The sequence below is a fragment of the Neomonachus schauinslandi genome, chromosome 9 (assembly GCF_002201575.2).
Source record: "Neomonachus schauinslandi chromosome 9, ASM220157v2, whole genome shotgun sequence".
In the NCBI taxonomy this organism is placed as follows: Eukaryota; Metazoa; Chordata; class Mammalia; order Carnivora; family Phocidae; genus Neomonachus; species Neomonachus schauinslandi.
The window spans coordinates 112,294,904-112,311,009 of record NC_058411.1 but is presented as its reverse complement, the minus strand read 5'-3'; the positions used below and the strand labels follow the sequence as shown (position 1 = coordinate 112,311,009).

The 16,106-nt window shown below is 41.9% G+C and overlaps 3 pseudogenes; 1 reads left to right on the top strand and 2 right to left on the bottom strand.

Annotated features, from left to right (window-relative positions):
* Window positions 1–3,975: 3,975 nt before the first annotated feature.
* Window positions 3,976–4,289, bottom strand: LOC110583985 (annotated as a pseudogene).
* Window positions 4,290–6,586: 2,297 nt separating this feature from the next.
* LOC123325707 lies at window positions 6,587–7,051 on the top strand (annotated as a pseudogene).
* Window positions 7,052–15,222: 8,171 nt separating this feature from the next.
* LOC110583975 lies at window positions 15,223–15,729 on the bottom strand (annotated as a pseudogene).
* Between the last annotated feature and the right edge of the window lie 377 nt (window positions 15,730–16,106).

Below are 16,106 nucleotides of genomic sequence, written 5' to 3'. Positions count from 1 at the left end.
TCTGTATGGTGATGGATGTTAACTAGACTTATTGTGGTGATCATTTTCCAATGATGATGTGCTAAGGTATATCAGCCAGGAACTGTGGCTCTGTTGGGGAGTTGCAGGTCCTGTCCTACACAGCCTGCCCAATGAGTAGGTGGCAAAGACCTGCCTATCCACTAGGGTGAGGGAATAGCGTGAGCCACCACTCAGGAGTACACATGTTCACTGTCCATGGGAATGGTGGCCAAGGCCAATGAGATGGGATTTTCCAGAGAGGACTGTCAACCCCCACTCTAAGGCCACAGGTCCTGGGATGGGAATCCTGGCTGGACTGTAGCTCAGAGCCAAGCTTGGAGTGTTTATGTACCCCAGATTCAGGCTGAGTCCCTAACAGCTGAGAACCTACCTACGGTGAGGGAAACATATCTGGGTACCATTTTAGACATCAAACATGGGATGGGTGGGAGCAAACCAGAGTGACCATGGTGGCAAGTGGCCCATACCTTCCCCCTCAGAGTGGCTGAAAGGGCAGTTATCCCAGCCCCAGTACATCCTAGGGATGGGTAAGTGCAGCCAATTCACAGCTGATGGTAACTTGGAACCTCTGTCTGGTTGTACAAGTGGGCCAAATAGATAGTCCCTTAGGAATTTTATTATTATGAAATATTCCTCTTTTCCTCATAATACTTCTTAAAGTCTATATTTCTTTTTTTAGGATTTATTTATTTATTTGAGAGAGAGAGAGAGCACTCGGGGGGGGGAGGGTTAGAGGGAGAGGGAATCCTAAACAGACTCCCCACTGAGCGTGGAGCCCAAAACAGGGCTTGATCCCACAATTCTGAGATCATGACCTGAACTGAAATCAAGAGTCAGATGCCCAACCAACTGAACCACCCAGGCACCCTGAAGTCTATATTTCTGATATTAATATATCCATATCATCTTTCTTTGGTTAATGTTTGAAGACATACTGCTCTATGACCTTTCACTTTGATTTTCTGTGTTTTTCTATTTAAAGTGAGCCTTTTGTCAACAGCAGGTATGAATTTTTTTTATCAAATCTGATAATCCTTGTCTTTTAATGGTGCATTTATACTATTTACATTCATTGTAATTACCGATACAATTGGGTTTATCTTGCTATTTGTTTTCTACTTATTCTTTGTACTTTTATTCCTTTTTCACTTTCTTTTGGGTTAATCAAGTTGTTGTTGTTGTTTTATTCCATTTTGTTGGACTATCGGGTTTTTTTAATTAAAAAAAATTCTAAGTCAGCTCCATGCCCAGCAGAGCTTAAACTCACAACCCTGAGATCAAGACCTGAGCTAAGATCATGAGTCAGAGACTTAGCTGACTGAGCCATGCAGGTGCCCCTTGACTATTAGCTTTTTAATTGTATCTTCTTCTATTATCATTTTAGTGATCATCATAGAGATTGCAACATGCATTCTTATTTCAATTTATTTTTTAACTTTTTAAAATTTTATTTATTTTTAAGTAATCTCTACACCCTACATGGGGTTCTAACTCACGACCCTGAGATCAAGATTTACACGCTCCACCAACTGAGCCAGCCAGGCATCCCCTTATTTCAATTTACTTTAAATTAATACTTTTTCAGTTGGTACTTAATGTAATAACCTTAGAACACTTAAGTCCATTTAGTCCCCTCCCATCTTTGGTACTATTGTTGTATATTTTTATATTAAATTATTATGAGATATTGTTGTTATTGTAAGTAGTCAATATTAACTTATAATTGTATACATGCTTACCCTTTACCATGCTCTTCATTCCTTTCTGCAATTCCATCAGAGATCATTTTCTTTCAGCCTATGGAACTTCCTAAGAATTTCTTGTAGTACACATGTCTATTACTGACAAGCCAAATTCTTTCAATTTTTGTCATCCAAACACATTTATTCTGCTTTCATTTTTGAAGGATATTTTGCTGGGCATAGAATTCTAAGCTGACAGGGTTTTTTCCTTTTAGCTCTTTAAAGATGTCATTTTATTGTCTTCTGGTTTCCATAGTCAGCCATCAACTGTATTGTTTCTATTCTGTCTCTCTCTGCTTAAAAATATGGTTGCTTTTAAGATTTTCTGGTGTCTGAATTTTCAAAAACTTAACTGTGATGGGCCTATGTATAGTTTTCTTTATACTTATCCCGCTTGGAGCTCATTGATATTCTTGAATCTGTGGCTTGATGCCTTTCATCACATTTGGAAAATTCTCAGTCATTACGTCTTCAAATATTTCTTCTGTCCTATTCTTTTTCTTTTCACCTTGTGAGATTCAAAACACATGTTAGGGGAGCCTGGGTGGCTCAGTAGTTGCACGTCTGACTTCGGCTCAGGTCATGGTCCCAGGGTCCTGGGATCAAGCCCCGTGTTGGGCTCCCTGCCCAGCGGGAAGCCTGCTTCTCCCTCTCCCACTCACCCTGCTTGTGTTCCCTCTCTCGCTGTCTCTCTCTCTGTCAAAATAATAAAAATTTAAAAATCTTTAAAAAAAAAATGTGTTAGACCTTTTGAACATGTCCTACACATCTCTTATGCTCAGTTCTGTTTATTCCTTTATTTCAATTTGGATAATTTCTATTGGCTGGTCACTAATCCTGTCTGCTGTATACAGTCTTCTGTTAAACCCATCCAATGAGTTCTTTTTTTTTTTTTAAACAATAATTTTTTTAGGGACGCCTGCATGGCTCAGTCAGTTAAGTGTCTGCCTTTTGCTCAGGTTGTGATCTCAGGATCATGGGATCAAGCCCCACATTGAGCCCTACATTGGGCTCCCTGCTCAGCAGGGAGCCTACTTCTCCCTCCCTCTGTCTGTCACCCTCCCTGCGTGTGCTCTCCCTCTCTGTCAAATAATAAAATCTTAAAAAATAATTATTATTATTAAAAAACATTTATTTATTTATTTATTTATTTATTTATTTATTTATTTATTTATTTTAGAGACAGTGCACGAGCAGGGGAGAGGAGCAGAGGGAGAGGGAGAGAGAATCTTCAAACAGACTCCCCACTGAGTGTGGTGCCTGATGTGGGGCTTGATCCCAGGACCTGAGATCCTGACCTGAGCCAAAACCAAGAGTCAGGTCCTTAACCAACTGAGCTACCCAGGTGCCCCCCAGTGAGTTCTTAATTTCAGATATCCTATTTTGCAGCCTTGAGCTCCAATTTTTCATTTTTATAGATTCAGAATTTCTGTTTCCACAGTCTTGGGTCACCTGGGTGGCTCAGTCAGTTAAGTGTCCAACTCTTGATTTCAGCTCAGATCATGATCTCAGTGTTATGAATTGGAGCCCCACATCATGCTCTGCACTGGGCATGGAGCCTGCTTAAAATTCTCTCTCTCCCTCTCCCTCTGCCCATCCCCCCTCCCTCTCTTAAAAAAAATACTGTCTTTTCGCCCATTTTACCCATCTTTTCTTCTATTCTCTTCAACACATTAATCTTACTTATTTTAAAGCCCTTGTTTGCTAATCCAGTATCTAGAACGTCTCTCAATCTATTACCTCTTTTATCTTTTAATTTTGTGTCACTTTTTCCTACTTCTTCATATATCTAGTGATTCTTTTTTTTATATAACTAAAGAACATTTCTTCATTTTTCACTAAGACTTTATCTTGAGCATGTAACTAAACTGTCACTACCCCCCTACCCCAACCTGAAGAAGGGTTAGTACAGTGAATGTTAGAAAGCAGATATGAACAATTTGAAGGACTGGAAACAAGATTAACTGACAAACAGCTTCCATCTAAATTATCATAAAAATGTTTAAGTAAAAAAAAAAAAAAAAGGGAGGGGAAGGGGGCAATGGGGGTTTCAGATTGAACAAGATCTTCACATTTCATCTAATACATTCAATCCTGGCTAGAGTATACCAAAATGGAAACAGGATTACTATAATACAGAACTTCCACTACAGCACGCTGTACACACCTGTGTTCCAAGCCCACCCCCATCCCCCTACTGCTTCTAACTCAACTATTTCCCCGCCTGTTGGGCCTGCCGATGAAGGAGCACATAGATCTTCTCTTTAATCCAGTGTTTGTTATAGGGCTGGTGTGTCTGGGTATCAGCTCGGTAAACAAGGCAGCTGAGGTCTGCCAGATCGTCAATAAAATCAAAAAACTGACTGATATCATATGTGATAGAGGGGCTGTTGGGATTCATTCTCTTCAGATGTTCTTCATACATTTCACAAACACCTTCCATGCATTCATTCACAGATTCATAGTCAGTATAAGTTCTGCCTCTGGCCTCTTGGTAGGCTGTACCAGCAAAATGGTGTGAGACATCGCGCCAAACTCTCTCGCTGCAGCTGCTGTGGACACCGCCGCCGCGCACAGGCTTAGCCGCAAAGCCGCCAACAGCCAATCCCTCTATCTAGTAATTCTTGATCGTACTTGCTACACTTTAGAATCTGTGACTCTTATTATCTTCCTCTGACAAGTATTAGGTTGTGTTCTTTAAGCATTTAAATTACTAGTGGGTCAAGGACGCCTGGGTGGCTCAGTCGGCTAAGCGTCTGCCTTCAGCTCAGGTCATGATCCCAGGGTCCTGGGATAGAGTCCCACACATGGCTCTGGGCTCAGTGGGGAGCCTGCTTCTGCCTCTCCCTCTGCTGGCTGCTCCCCCTGCTTGTGCGTGCTCTCTCTCTCTCTCTCTCTGACAAATAAATAAATAAATAAAATCTTGGGCGCCTGGGTGGCTCAGTCGTTAAGCGTCTGCCTTCCGCTCAGGTCATGATCCCAGGGTCCTGGGATCAAGTCCCACATCGGGCTCCCTGCTCAGCGGGAAGCCTGCTTCTCCCTCTCCCACTCCCCCTGCTTGTGTTCCTGTTCTCGCTGTCTCTCTCTGTCATATAAATAAAATCTTTAAAAAAAAATAAAATAAAAATAAATAAAATAAATAAATAATAAATAAATAAATAAAATCTTAAAAAACAAAAAAAATTACCAGTGGGTCACCTTCACCTGTAGAGACTTGGTTTTAGGCTTTCTTAAGGTGGTCATCTCAGTTTTGCCCTTTCTCATAGAGTTTACCCTTTCCTTAGGGTATATAGCCTTTCTGGAATCCTAACTGAAGCCCTGGTATATTCACCAAGATCACTCCCCTTTGCCTGGGCCTGAATTTTAAAATCTCCCCAGGACTGTTTGGCCTCTGAAGTCTTCCCAGCTTTCCAGCTTCTCTGGAAGCTGTTCTGGCTTCTCTGGCTGTTCTCTGCCAAACTTTTAAAACCTCACCCTGAACACGTGCAGGTTAGGAGTTGGCCAAGGAACTAAAGGGGATTTTTACAAAGATTTTTGTATCCTACAATCCAAATCCAATTTTATGTATGTGTGTATATATATATTCCCCCCCCCCCCCAGTGAGATACTCGCTTCCTGCTTGGTCCAACTCCCTGAACCTCATTTGGCCCTATACCTCATTTGGGGAAATAGCCTCAGGGGGAAGGCTCGGTAAATGTAGGGCTTACCTTGTGTGCCCTCTGTCCGTCAAATTTCATGGCCAGCCTACACAGGCTGCTGTCGAGTGCCTGCAAACTGTTGTTATATATTTTTTGCTTGGGATTTATAGTTGTTTACCAAAGAAGATTCAACCTAAAACCATTGACCTCTGCCATGGCAGGAAGTTCCTCCCTTTGGGATTTAAGAAGCTGAGGCTGAGTAAGTTGAAACGGTGAGTATCAAAGAGGCCACGAAGCTATATCTGAACTCAGAGGTCATGCCCAGCAAGCTAAAAGATGAAGTAGAAACAGTGAATTTGTAGAAGCTATGAGGAAGAGAAAGCTGAACATATGGGGGGTGGAGGGTGTGACAGAAGAAGAGAAACCCTGAAGGAGGTCAGAAAGTGCCCTAAGAACATAAACCATGCCTCCCTCTCCTGACCCCACAGTGCCCTACACCCAGGACCACACTCCAGTTCCAGGGTCCATGAAGCAAGGAGAATGGAGCGTCAGGACAGAGGCAAGAGCCTAGAGTATCAAGCCCTAGGGCTCCTGTGAGCCACTGGGGCCTCTGTGGATGGCTGGAAGAGGGAGTAAGGAAGCAAGAACAGCCTTTGGGCCTGGGTCTCTCAGCCAGAGGGGTCAAGGGGAGTCCCTGGTAGGAGGATGGGATAGCTTTCTTGGAACTATCCTCCACCCAGAGGAACTCAGTATCTCTTGTCTGCTAGAAACACCAGGGCCCTCACCACTGCCCTCATTTATTTGCATTTTTTTGCATGTCATTTGTCATTCATTTTCATGGGGTCTCATTTTATGTCAAACTTACAGTTTCTACTTATTCTTCCTTATTTGGGTGCAAGAAGAAGTGGACCTTCAGCTAAATCTCCTTTGGGGAATTTCATTTTAACTCACAGTATACCATCAGGGTCCATTAGACCCAATTTTAATTTTTAAGTTTCTTTTTTGAGTTCTAACTATTCATAAGGATTGATATTTTATAACTTTATTCTTTCACAGAGGTCTTCCAAAAACCAAAGTGAAACTTCAATTATTTTTTTTAATAGAATGAGCTTATTCTATCTCAGAATTACCATATTAATCCATTGGATCCTTTATAAATCTAAAACATATTGTCCTTTCATGAAGATGGCACTGAGGGTGAAGAAGGAAGCCCCTGCCTCTCCCAAAGCCGAAGCCAAAGCAAAGGCTTTGAAGGCCAAGAAAGTGATGCTGAAAGGTGTCCACAATCACACACACACAAAAAAACAAGATCCACACATTACCTACCTTCTGATGGCCCAAGACACTATGTCTCTGAAGGCAGCCCAAATATACTAGAAAGAGCACCCCCAGGAGAAACAAGCTTGACCACTATGCCATCAAATTCCCCCTGCCTACCGAGTCAGCCATGAAGAAAATAGAAGACAACAACACACTTGTGTTCATTGTGGATGTCAAGGCCAACAAACACCAGGTCAAACAAGCTGTGAAGGAGCTGACATGGCCAAGGTCAACACCCTGATCAGGCCGGATGGAGAGAGAAGGCATATGTTTGACTGGCTCCCTGACTTTGATGCTTTGGATGCTGCCAACAAAATTGGGATCATCTAAACTGAGTTTAGCTGGCTAAATCTAAATATAAATTTTATCACCATTAAAAAGTAAATAAAACATATCATTGAACTTGAGTGATTTTATTTTTCCTAGATCTTAAAACATTTTGCTATTTCATCCTCCTAAGAACTATTTCATCATTACTCATCAGTTATTCCCAATCATGCTTTTAAAAAAAGAGAGAGAGACTCAAATAATAAGAAAACAGAAGAATGATGGAGTTGCCTGGAAGCTTGATTCAATAGTGATAATGAATCATTACTACTCCACCATCCTTCAGTTTTCTTACTGCTTGCTCCAAAGCATTAGATCATCTTTCAAAAAGGTGTAAAAGAAGTCTGGAGACATTATCTTTGTTTTGTTTTTGTTTTTGTTTTTGTTTTTTGGCTTCCATTGCATGCAGATGAGAATTCAGAATATTTCATTTTCCTACAAAGAAGAAGAAAATGGACAGAGGAAGACATTTCACAATTATTACAGGAATCAGTAGATGAATGCAACGTGACAGACAGCAGCTCTCTAGACTGTAATGATGATGGTAAAATTATTATATAAGCAAAGTTGCAGACTGTGAGTCTTCAGGTGAGGATATCCTAGATAAATTTTCTCAAATTTAAGATTTGTCCCCATTTTCCTGGGGGATCAGGGAGGAGGAGATCAGAGAGCAGTGGTTCTTTTCCCAGGGTCTTGTTCTTGCTCTGTTACACAGAGATCTGTGACTGAGCCAGTCTTTCTTAAGGCATACAATAGGTTCGGCCGTGCCAGATGGGACAGGGATGGCTCTTGAGGTGAGGAGCCTGTCCAATTGCTCACTTCCTGAGTGCTGGCTCTCGCCCAGCTCACCTGCCACCTATCCTTAAACCTTGGGGCTCTTGAAGCTGTGGTTTTCCTCTGGGAGGTGATTCAGTGGCCAGGGCTCACCCTGCAAATGATCCTTCCTTCCCCTGGGCCTCACAGACCACCCTGAGGAGGAGGCAGCTGTGGTTTCCCCTGAAGCAGCAACCACAAACTGCCAAGCCCACTCCACCTAGCCTCCATTCCCCACCCCATCCTTCAGTGCCCTAGCCCTAACCTCAGAGTGTCAACTGTAAGAACTGGTGGGGCCTCATACATTCATGGGCTGTGGTGTTTTTAATGAGTTTTGCCTTTCAGAGCATGAGTGTAGAAGATATACCCATTAAATAGATGGACAGAATGAGACTAAAATGTTTTAGGGCTTCCTTTCAAAGTACTTCATTCATTCATTCATTCATTCATTCATTCATTTAGCATTCCTCAAAAGCCCACTAAAATCCAGGACAGTAGGCACAGAGATGCAATGCCCACATTCCCCTTCAAGGAAAGAATTGGTGCCCAGGAGAGGAGGAAAGTCAGGGTGAGGCAGTGGCAGATGCTGGATCTGGTCCGGGCTACCTGGTGGGGAGAAGACAAGGGACCAGCAGGGAACAGGCACAGGATCATGGTCTTGAGATACCACTGCGTCATAAAATGTCAAGGCAGTCAAGAAGCTGTAAGACTCTTTCTTGCCCGCACACCAGACAAAGTGAGAGAAATGAAGTCTTCAGCAGAGGTACTTTCCTAAGATCCACAGTGACTTGAGAGCAGAGTGGGGTCCCCTGAAGTGTGGATTCTTAGGTGCTAAAAATCAGCATTGGGCAGAGGAGCACAACACAAGACCCTCAAGGCCAGCAGAGAACTCTTGGAGAAGGCCCAAGGAGACAGAAGGAGGGGACAGAAAGAAGTCCAGCTCTGGGACCTCTCTCTGGGACCTCTCCTGGGGCCTCAGCCTTCTCTCCCAACTGACCCTAGCTGACTACCTAGAGAAGGTGTCCATCACTAAGAGCAGGGCAGCAGCTGAAACAAGCCAGCCTTGTGGCAACTCCTGGAAATCATGTTGGAGAAATGCTGACATGGTGAGGGACAGGAGTAAAGAGTCCGAGGTGGGAAACAGCCAGTTCAAGGTTGTACTTGAACATTTTGATTGGTGAGGTTATTCTCTTGGAGCAGAGAAGCCATAAAAAGTGCTTTCCGTACTAGACTCCTTGGTTTTGAGCAAGGATGACTCATCACAGAGTGCACCATGGGCCCCACAATCTTCCACCCGCACAAGGAGGAGCAGCCGGAGGGGGCAGAAATGGACTGGGCACAGACTGTGGCTTTGAGCCTAGTCCAGGATGGAGGGAAACCACATTAGAGAGTTTAGCCAGGCCACAGCTGCACCAACTCTGCCCCTGAGACAGCACAGGAGAGGGATGGAACCCAGCCATCCATGTCTTCTAGGCCAGGCCCAACTCATGTTCAGTTGTAAACACGATTAAGGAAACTAGTAGCAAGGGCTGAGAGCTCAGTCTGCAACCAGCATCAAGTGCCCTCACATTTGGGATCACACTCCAGGTGGGGCTCAGAGCCAGAGAAGTTGTAGACAGTGTCTGAAGGCAAGGGGCTGCCAGCTGGGGGAGAGGGCAGAGAAGGAAGCATGAGTGCTAAGACTTGGGTGGGCCTGATGTCAGCTGAGGGAGAACAGGACAGGGGGTCAGAACTCCAGCTCTGCCACTACCTGGCTGGGGGGTGGGGGGGGGGGGGTGTCTCTATTTCTGTGTTTGTAAAATGAGGCTATTTCCTTCTGTCATGCCTGATATCAATCATCTGAACAACATGCAACTTCCTATTTTGCAAAGCACCGTCTCCTGACTCTCACAAGAACCCTATCAAGGCCTACCTCCCAGGACATTCATGAGGGCGAGAATGCACCTTACGGCACAACTGAAAAACTAGACAAAACTGTTTGCTCGGTCTTAAAAGGGGAATTGCTTCAGAGGACAGGAAACTCTCAGAAGGGAAGACCCTTATTGTTGTCATGGTTTCTCCTCATACATCTTTTAATTAATTTTTATTTTCCCAAAGTAATACAATCAAAACATTTACAGACTCAAACTGTGGAAAAGGGCTAAAACAAAAATAGCAATCTCCTACCCCACGCCAGTCTGCTCTCCCAAAGCAACCACCCCAACTCATTTGGTTATTTCCTCTGGTTTTTAGCTCTGCAATAAAGTATTTATTGCTATTATTGCTATCTCCAGAGAGGTCTGATTTAGATACTGTCTCTTCGGCCTTCCTACCATGACAAGTGAAGTTCACTTACATCCTTCCACCTCTCCTTTCAGTATCACAACACCACATTTCTTAGTCATATTCTCAATCAGTAAATAGTGTTCATTGCTGTCGACACAAAATGAACAAAGCTTTTTTTTTTTTTAAGATTTTGTTTATTTATTTGAGAGAAAGAGCATGAGCAGGAGGGGCAGAGGGAGAGGGAGAAGGTGAGCAGGGAGCCCAACAAGGGGCTTGATCCCAGGACCCTGGGACATGACCTGAGCTGAAGGCAGACGCCTAACCGACTGAGCCACCCAGGCGCCCTATGAACAAAGCTTTTAGAATTTCTAAAAAACAAAAGGAAGAGAGTTTTATTGGAGCCCAAGTTAGAACATCTGCCCAGGATACACAATCTTCACAAAACAGAGAGTGCTCCAGCAAAGGAACATTTGGTGTAGGGTTATAATTTTTTACATGAAAAGACAAAGGACGGGGGCGCCTGGGTGGCTCAGATGGTATATATATATATATTTTTTTTTTTTTTTTTTTTTTCCTCTGATACCCCCCTCCTGGAGCCTTTGGTTCTGCTGCCTCCACCTGAACTAAAGGCTCTCTAGATCAGCTACACAACTGTCATCCTGGAATTTTTCTTTGCCATATCCTGAAACTTTTTTTTCTTCTCTTTCCTTAATGGATCCCTGGGTTTTCTGGATTCCATTTCTTTTTCTTCATTTATGCACATCCTCCAATAGCTTCCTGAGGAAGTTTTGCTTGGAAGATAATTTTTTCAAACCTTCCATATCTGAAAATATCTATATTCTACTCTCATGCTGTATTGATACTTTGGCTGGGTATAGAAGTCTCAGTTGAAAATTATTTTCCCTCAGCATCTTTAAGGCATTGTTTCACAGACTTCTAGCTTCTATGTTGCTATTGAGGGGTTTGATGCTGGTCTGATTCCTGATCATTTGTATAAGATCTGATGTCACTTTCTGGACTTTTCTGGGATCTACTTTCCATTTTTAAAAATAACTTTATTGAGGTACAATTTGCATACCATAAAATTCACTCATTTAAATTATACAATTTAATGGTTTTTAAGGTATTCATAGAGTTGTACAACTATCAACACAATTGATTTTAGAATATTTTCATTACCCATAAAGAAACTGTATCTATTACCAGTCACTTTCCACCTCCCCTGAAATCATTCAGCCCTAGGTAACCTCTAATCTACTTTCTCTATATATAGATTTGTCTATTCTGGACATATATATAAATGAAATCATATAATATGGGTCTTTTGTGACTGGCTACTTTCACTTAGCACGTTTTCAAGGTTCATTTACAATGTATCATGTATTGGTACTTCATTCCATTTTGTGGCTGAATAATATTGTATTGTATAGATATATCACATTTTATTTACCCATCTGTCATTTGATGAACTGGGTTTTTTAACTTTTTTACTATTATAAATAGAGCTGCTATGAGCATTCTTGTGCAAGTTTTTATGTGGACATATGTTTTCATTTCTCTTGGGCATATACCTAGGAGTAGAATTGCTGTCATATGTGGTAACTCTATGTTTCACCTTTGGAGGAGCAGCCAAACTGTTTTTCAAAGCAAGTGTATAATTTTACATTCTCAGCAGCAATATATGAGAGTTCAAATTTCTCCAAAAGCATTGCCAATACTTGTCCTTTATATTATAGTGGATATGAAGTGGTATCTCATTGTGGTTTTGATTTGCATTTTCCTTCTTTTTTTTTTTAAGATTTTATTTACTTATTTGACAGAGAGAGAGACAGCGAGAACAGGAACACAAGCAGGGGGAGTCGGAGAGGGAGAAGCAGGCTTCCAGCCGAGCAGGGACCCTGACGCGGGGCTCAATCCCAGGACCCTGGGATCATGACCCGAGCCGAAGGCAGACGCCTAACGACTGAGCCACCCAGGCGCCCCTTGATTTGCATTTTCCTAACGGTTAGTGATGTTGAGCATGTCTTCATGCACTTATAGGCTATTTGTATATCTTCTTTGGAGAAATGTCTATTCATATCATTTGCTCATTTTTAACTGGATTAAATTTGTCTTTTTATTATTGGGTTGAAAGAGTTCTTTATATATTCTAAATACACGTCTAATATATATCTAATACTTAGATATATCTAATCAGGAAAATTAAGTATTTTCTCCCATTCTATAGACTGTCTTTTCACTTTCTTGACAGTTTATGTTATGGGTTGAATTGTGTTCCCAAAAAGATATGTTGAAATCCTAACCCCCCAGCATCTCAGAATGTGGTGACCTTATTTGGAGAGAGTCATGGTAAATGTAATTAGTTAAGCCAAGATCAGACTGGAATAGAGTGGGCCTTAATCCAATATGAGTGGTGTCCTTATAAGATGATGTAAAGACACACATGGAATCCAAAGATACACACTATATCCATTACCAGTCACTGTGATGCCAGAGAATACCAGGTTATGACAGAGGCAGAGATTGGAATTCTGCAGTTGCAAGCCAAGGAATGCAAAAGATTGACAACTAGAAGCAGGAAATGACAAGGAAGGATTCTCTTCTAGAGGTTTCAGAGGGAATGGCTCTGTCAACACCTTGATTTTAGACTTCCAGACTCCAGAACTACAAGACGATAAATTTCTCTTGTTTTAAGCCACCTAGTTTGAGATACTTTTTTTTATAGCAGCCCTGGGAAATTAATATAGTGTCCTTGTAGTGTAAATGCCTGACATTAAGCTTTTTTTTATTGTAATATGAGTCTATGACATTAAGCTTTCGATGGCTGAGGCATCTATTTCAAAGACATCCATCTTGAATAAACACATTGCCAGCTGTATGATGCAGCTACTAGCTAAACAACTAGATATGGAGAGGCGCCTTGGGGGGCTCAGTCGATTAAGCATCTGCCTTCCACTCAGGTCATGATCCCAGGGGCCTGGAATCAAGCCTGGAGTTGGGCTCCCTCCTCAGCGGGGAGTCTGCTTCTCCCTCTGCTTTCTCCCTGCTTGTGTGCATGCTCATGCACGCACTCTCTCTCTCAAATAAATAAGTAAAATCTTTAAATTAAAAAAAAAACTAGATAAGGAGCCAGGCCACCCCTACCTGTGAAGTTTCCCTTTCAGAAAGTCCTGAGTAGGGACACCTGGGTGGCTCAGTCCATTAAAGGGCTGCCTTTGCTTGGGTCATGATCCCAGGGTCCTGGGATTGAGCCCGCATCAGGGTCCCTGCTCTGAGGGGAGCCTGCTTCTCCCTCTCCCTCTGCCTGCTGCTCCCCCTGCTTGTGCTCTCTCTATCCCTCTCTCTCTCTGTCAAATAAATAAAGTTTTAAAAAATTAAAGGAAAAAAAGTGAACCCATGAAACCCTAGGCACCCACTCTCAACCCCAAGGGCAGAACCCCAGGTCTGCACATTCTCTCTCTCTCTCTCTCTCTTTCTCTCTCTACCTGCAGCCTTGCTGTGTGACCTTCAGGGAGGCCATGTACCCTTTAAAGCCTGTAAGTTATAAACCTTGTTTTTTTCAAAGTTCCCTGATCGTTATTGCTGAGGTACATCTCAATATCATAAGACTCACAAAGGCCAGTCCGGCCTCAACACTGGCTCCAGATGGAGAAATGTCTATGGGAGGGTCAATACAGTAGTATCGGCTCAGGTAAGTGCCTTGGGCCTTTCTAGTCAATAGTATCACTACTGATAGACTGAAACCAACAGAAAAGGGCCCTTTGAAGCAAAAAGGATTTAATTTTGAAGGTCTAAAGTATATATTTTTTGTTTTGTTGCTCATGTTTTTAGTGTCATATCTAACAATACCAAATTCGTGGTCATGAAGATTTACCTTATATTTTCTTCTAAAAGTTTTTTAGTTTTAGCTCTTATATTTAGGTCTTTGACCCATTTTGAGTTAATTTTTGTATAGGGTGTGAGGTAAGGATTCAACTCCATTCTTCACATGTGGATACCCAGATTCTCAGAACCACTTGTTGAAAAGACTATTCTTTCCCCATTGGATGGTCTTGGCACCCCTGTGGAAAATCCTGGACATATGGGTTTATTACTGGACTGTCAATTCTATTGCATTTATCCATATGTCTATTCTTGTGTCAGTACCACATTATCTTGATTATCATTGACTTGTGCTAAGTTTGAAAATCAGGAAATGTGAGTCTTCCAAGCTTGCTCTTTTTTCAAGGTGGTTTGGCCACTCTGGATTCCTTGAATTTCCATATGAATTTTATAATGAGCTTGTCAATTTCTTCAAAGTTGCCAACTGTATTAAACCTGCAGATCAGTTTGGGGAATACTGCTATCTTAATTAATATTAAGTCTTTGAATTCACAAACACAAGATGTTTTTCTATTTATTTAGGTCATCTTTATTTTTTTTTTAAGATTTTATTTTTAAGTAATCTCTACACTCAACATGGGGCTCAAACTCACAACCCAGAGATTAAGAGTTGCATGCTCCACCGACTGAACCAGCCAGGCACTCCTAAGATCATCTTTAATTTCTTTCAGCAATGTTTGTGTTTTCAGAGTATAAAATTTGCACTTTTTAAAAAAAATTTACTCTTAAAGAGGTGCCTGAGTGGCTCAGTCAGATAGGCATCTGACTCCTAATTTCTGCTCGGGTTATGATTTCAGGGTTGTGGGACCAAGCCCTACATTGGACTCCACACTCAGTGCAGAGTCTGCTTGTCCCTCTCCCTTTGCTCCTCCACCCACTCTCTCTCTCTCTAAAGTAAATAAATTTTTAAAATCTTAAAAAATAATAATAAAAATAGGGGCGCCTGCGTGGCTCAGTTGTTAAGCGTCTGCCTTCGGCTCAGGTCATGATCCCAGGGTCCTGGGATCGAGCCCGTATCGGGCTACCTGCTCAGCAGGAAGCCTGCTTCTCCCTCTCCCACTCCCCCTGCTTGTGTTCCCTCTCTCGCTGTGTCTCTCTCTGTCAAATACATAAATAAAATCTTTAAAAAAATAATAATAAAAATAAAATGTACTCCTAAATTTTTTTTTTTTTTGTCCATTGAGGCATTTTATTTACACATACGTATTACATCCCTAGAAAAAGAATCCCAGGATTTTCCCTCCTGTGTATTTGCTTGCTTCTTGCTTCTTCGTGTCCATGATACCAGCTGAGGTTGTCAGTACAATGAAACCAAACTGGCGGGCCGGGAGCAGATTATTCTGCCATTTTTCTAGATCTTTCAGTTGTACATCAGATCTGGGGCTGATCACTCCACACAATCAATCTGGCCCCTGCCACTAACCACAACTCAGTTCTGGGCCTGTTTTCCCCTCATCTGTGTTGGACCACAGGATGTCAGGCTCCTTGTAAATATGAAAGCTAAAAACCTTGTTTAACCTGCCCGTGAGGTTCACAACAATTTTCCCTGCTCTGTGATCATCAGTGATTTCAAATTTGCCAATGTAACCATGCTTCATCATCACAGTGAGAAACCAGACGATGACTTTGGAGCACGGCCTAATAAGAATCCGGCGTTTGCCTCTCTTTTCAGCATTGTTAATGCTCTTGAGAGCATCTGCCAGGACATTCATGCACACCATTATAGCAACACAGAAAGATGGTGGAAAGAGACTCCTAAATATTTTATCCTTTTTAATGCTATAGTAAATAAAATTGTTTTCTTAATTTCATTTTTACATTGTTCATTGTTAATGTGTAAAGACAGTTGATTTTTGTATATTGTTATAATACTCTGCAAACTTACTGAACTTGTTTGTTAGTTCTAGCAGTTTTTTGGTGGATTCCTTAGAATTTTCAGTATTCAAGATCATGTCCTCTGCAAATAGAAATTCCTTTCCAATTTCAATGTCTTATATTTCATTTTCTTGGCTAATTGCCCTGGGAAAACCTTCAGTACCATGTTGAATAGAAGTGGTGAGAGTGAACATCCTTGTTTTGTTCCTGATCATAAGGGGAA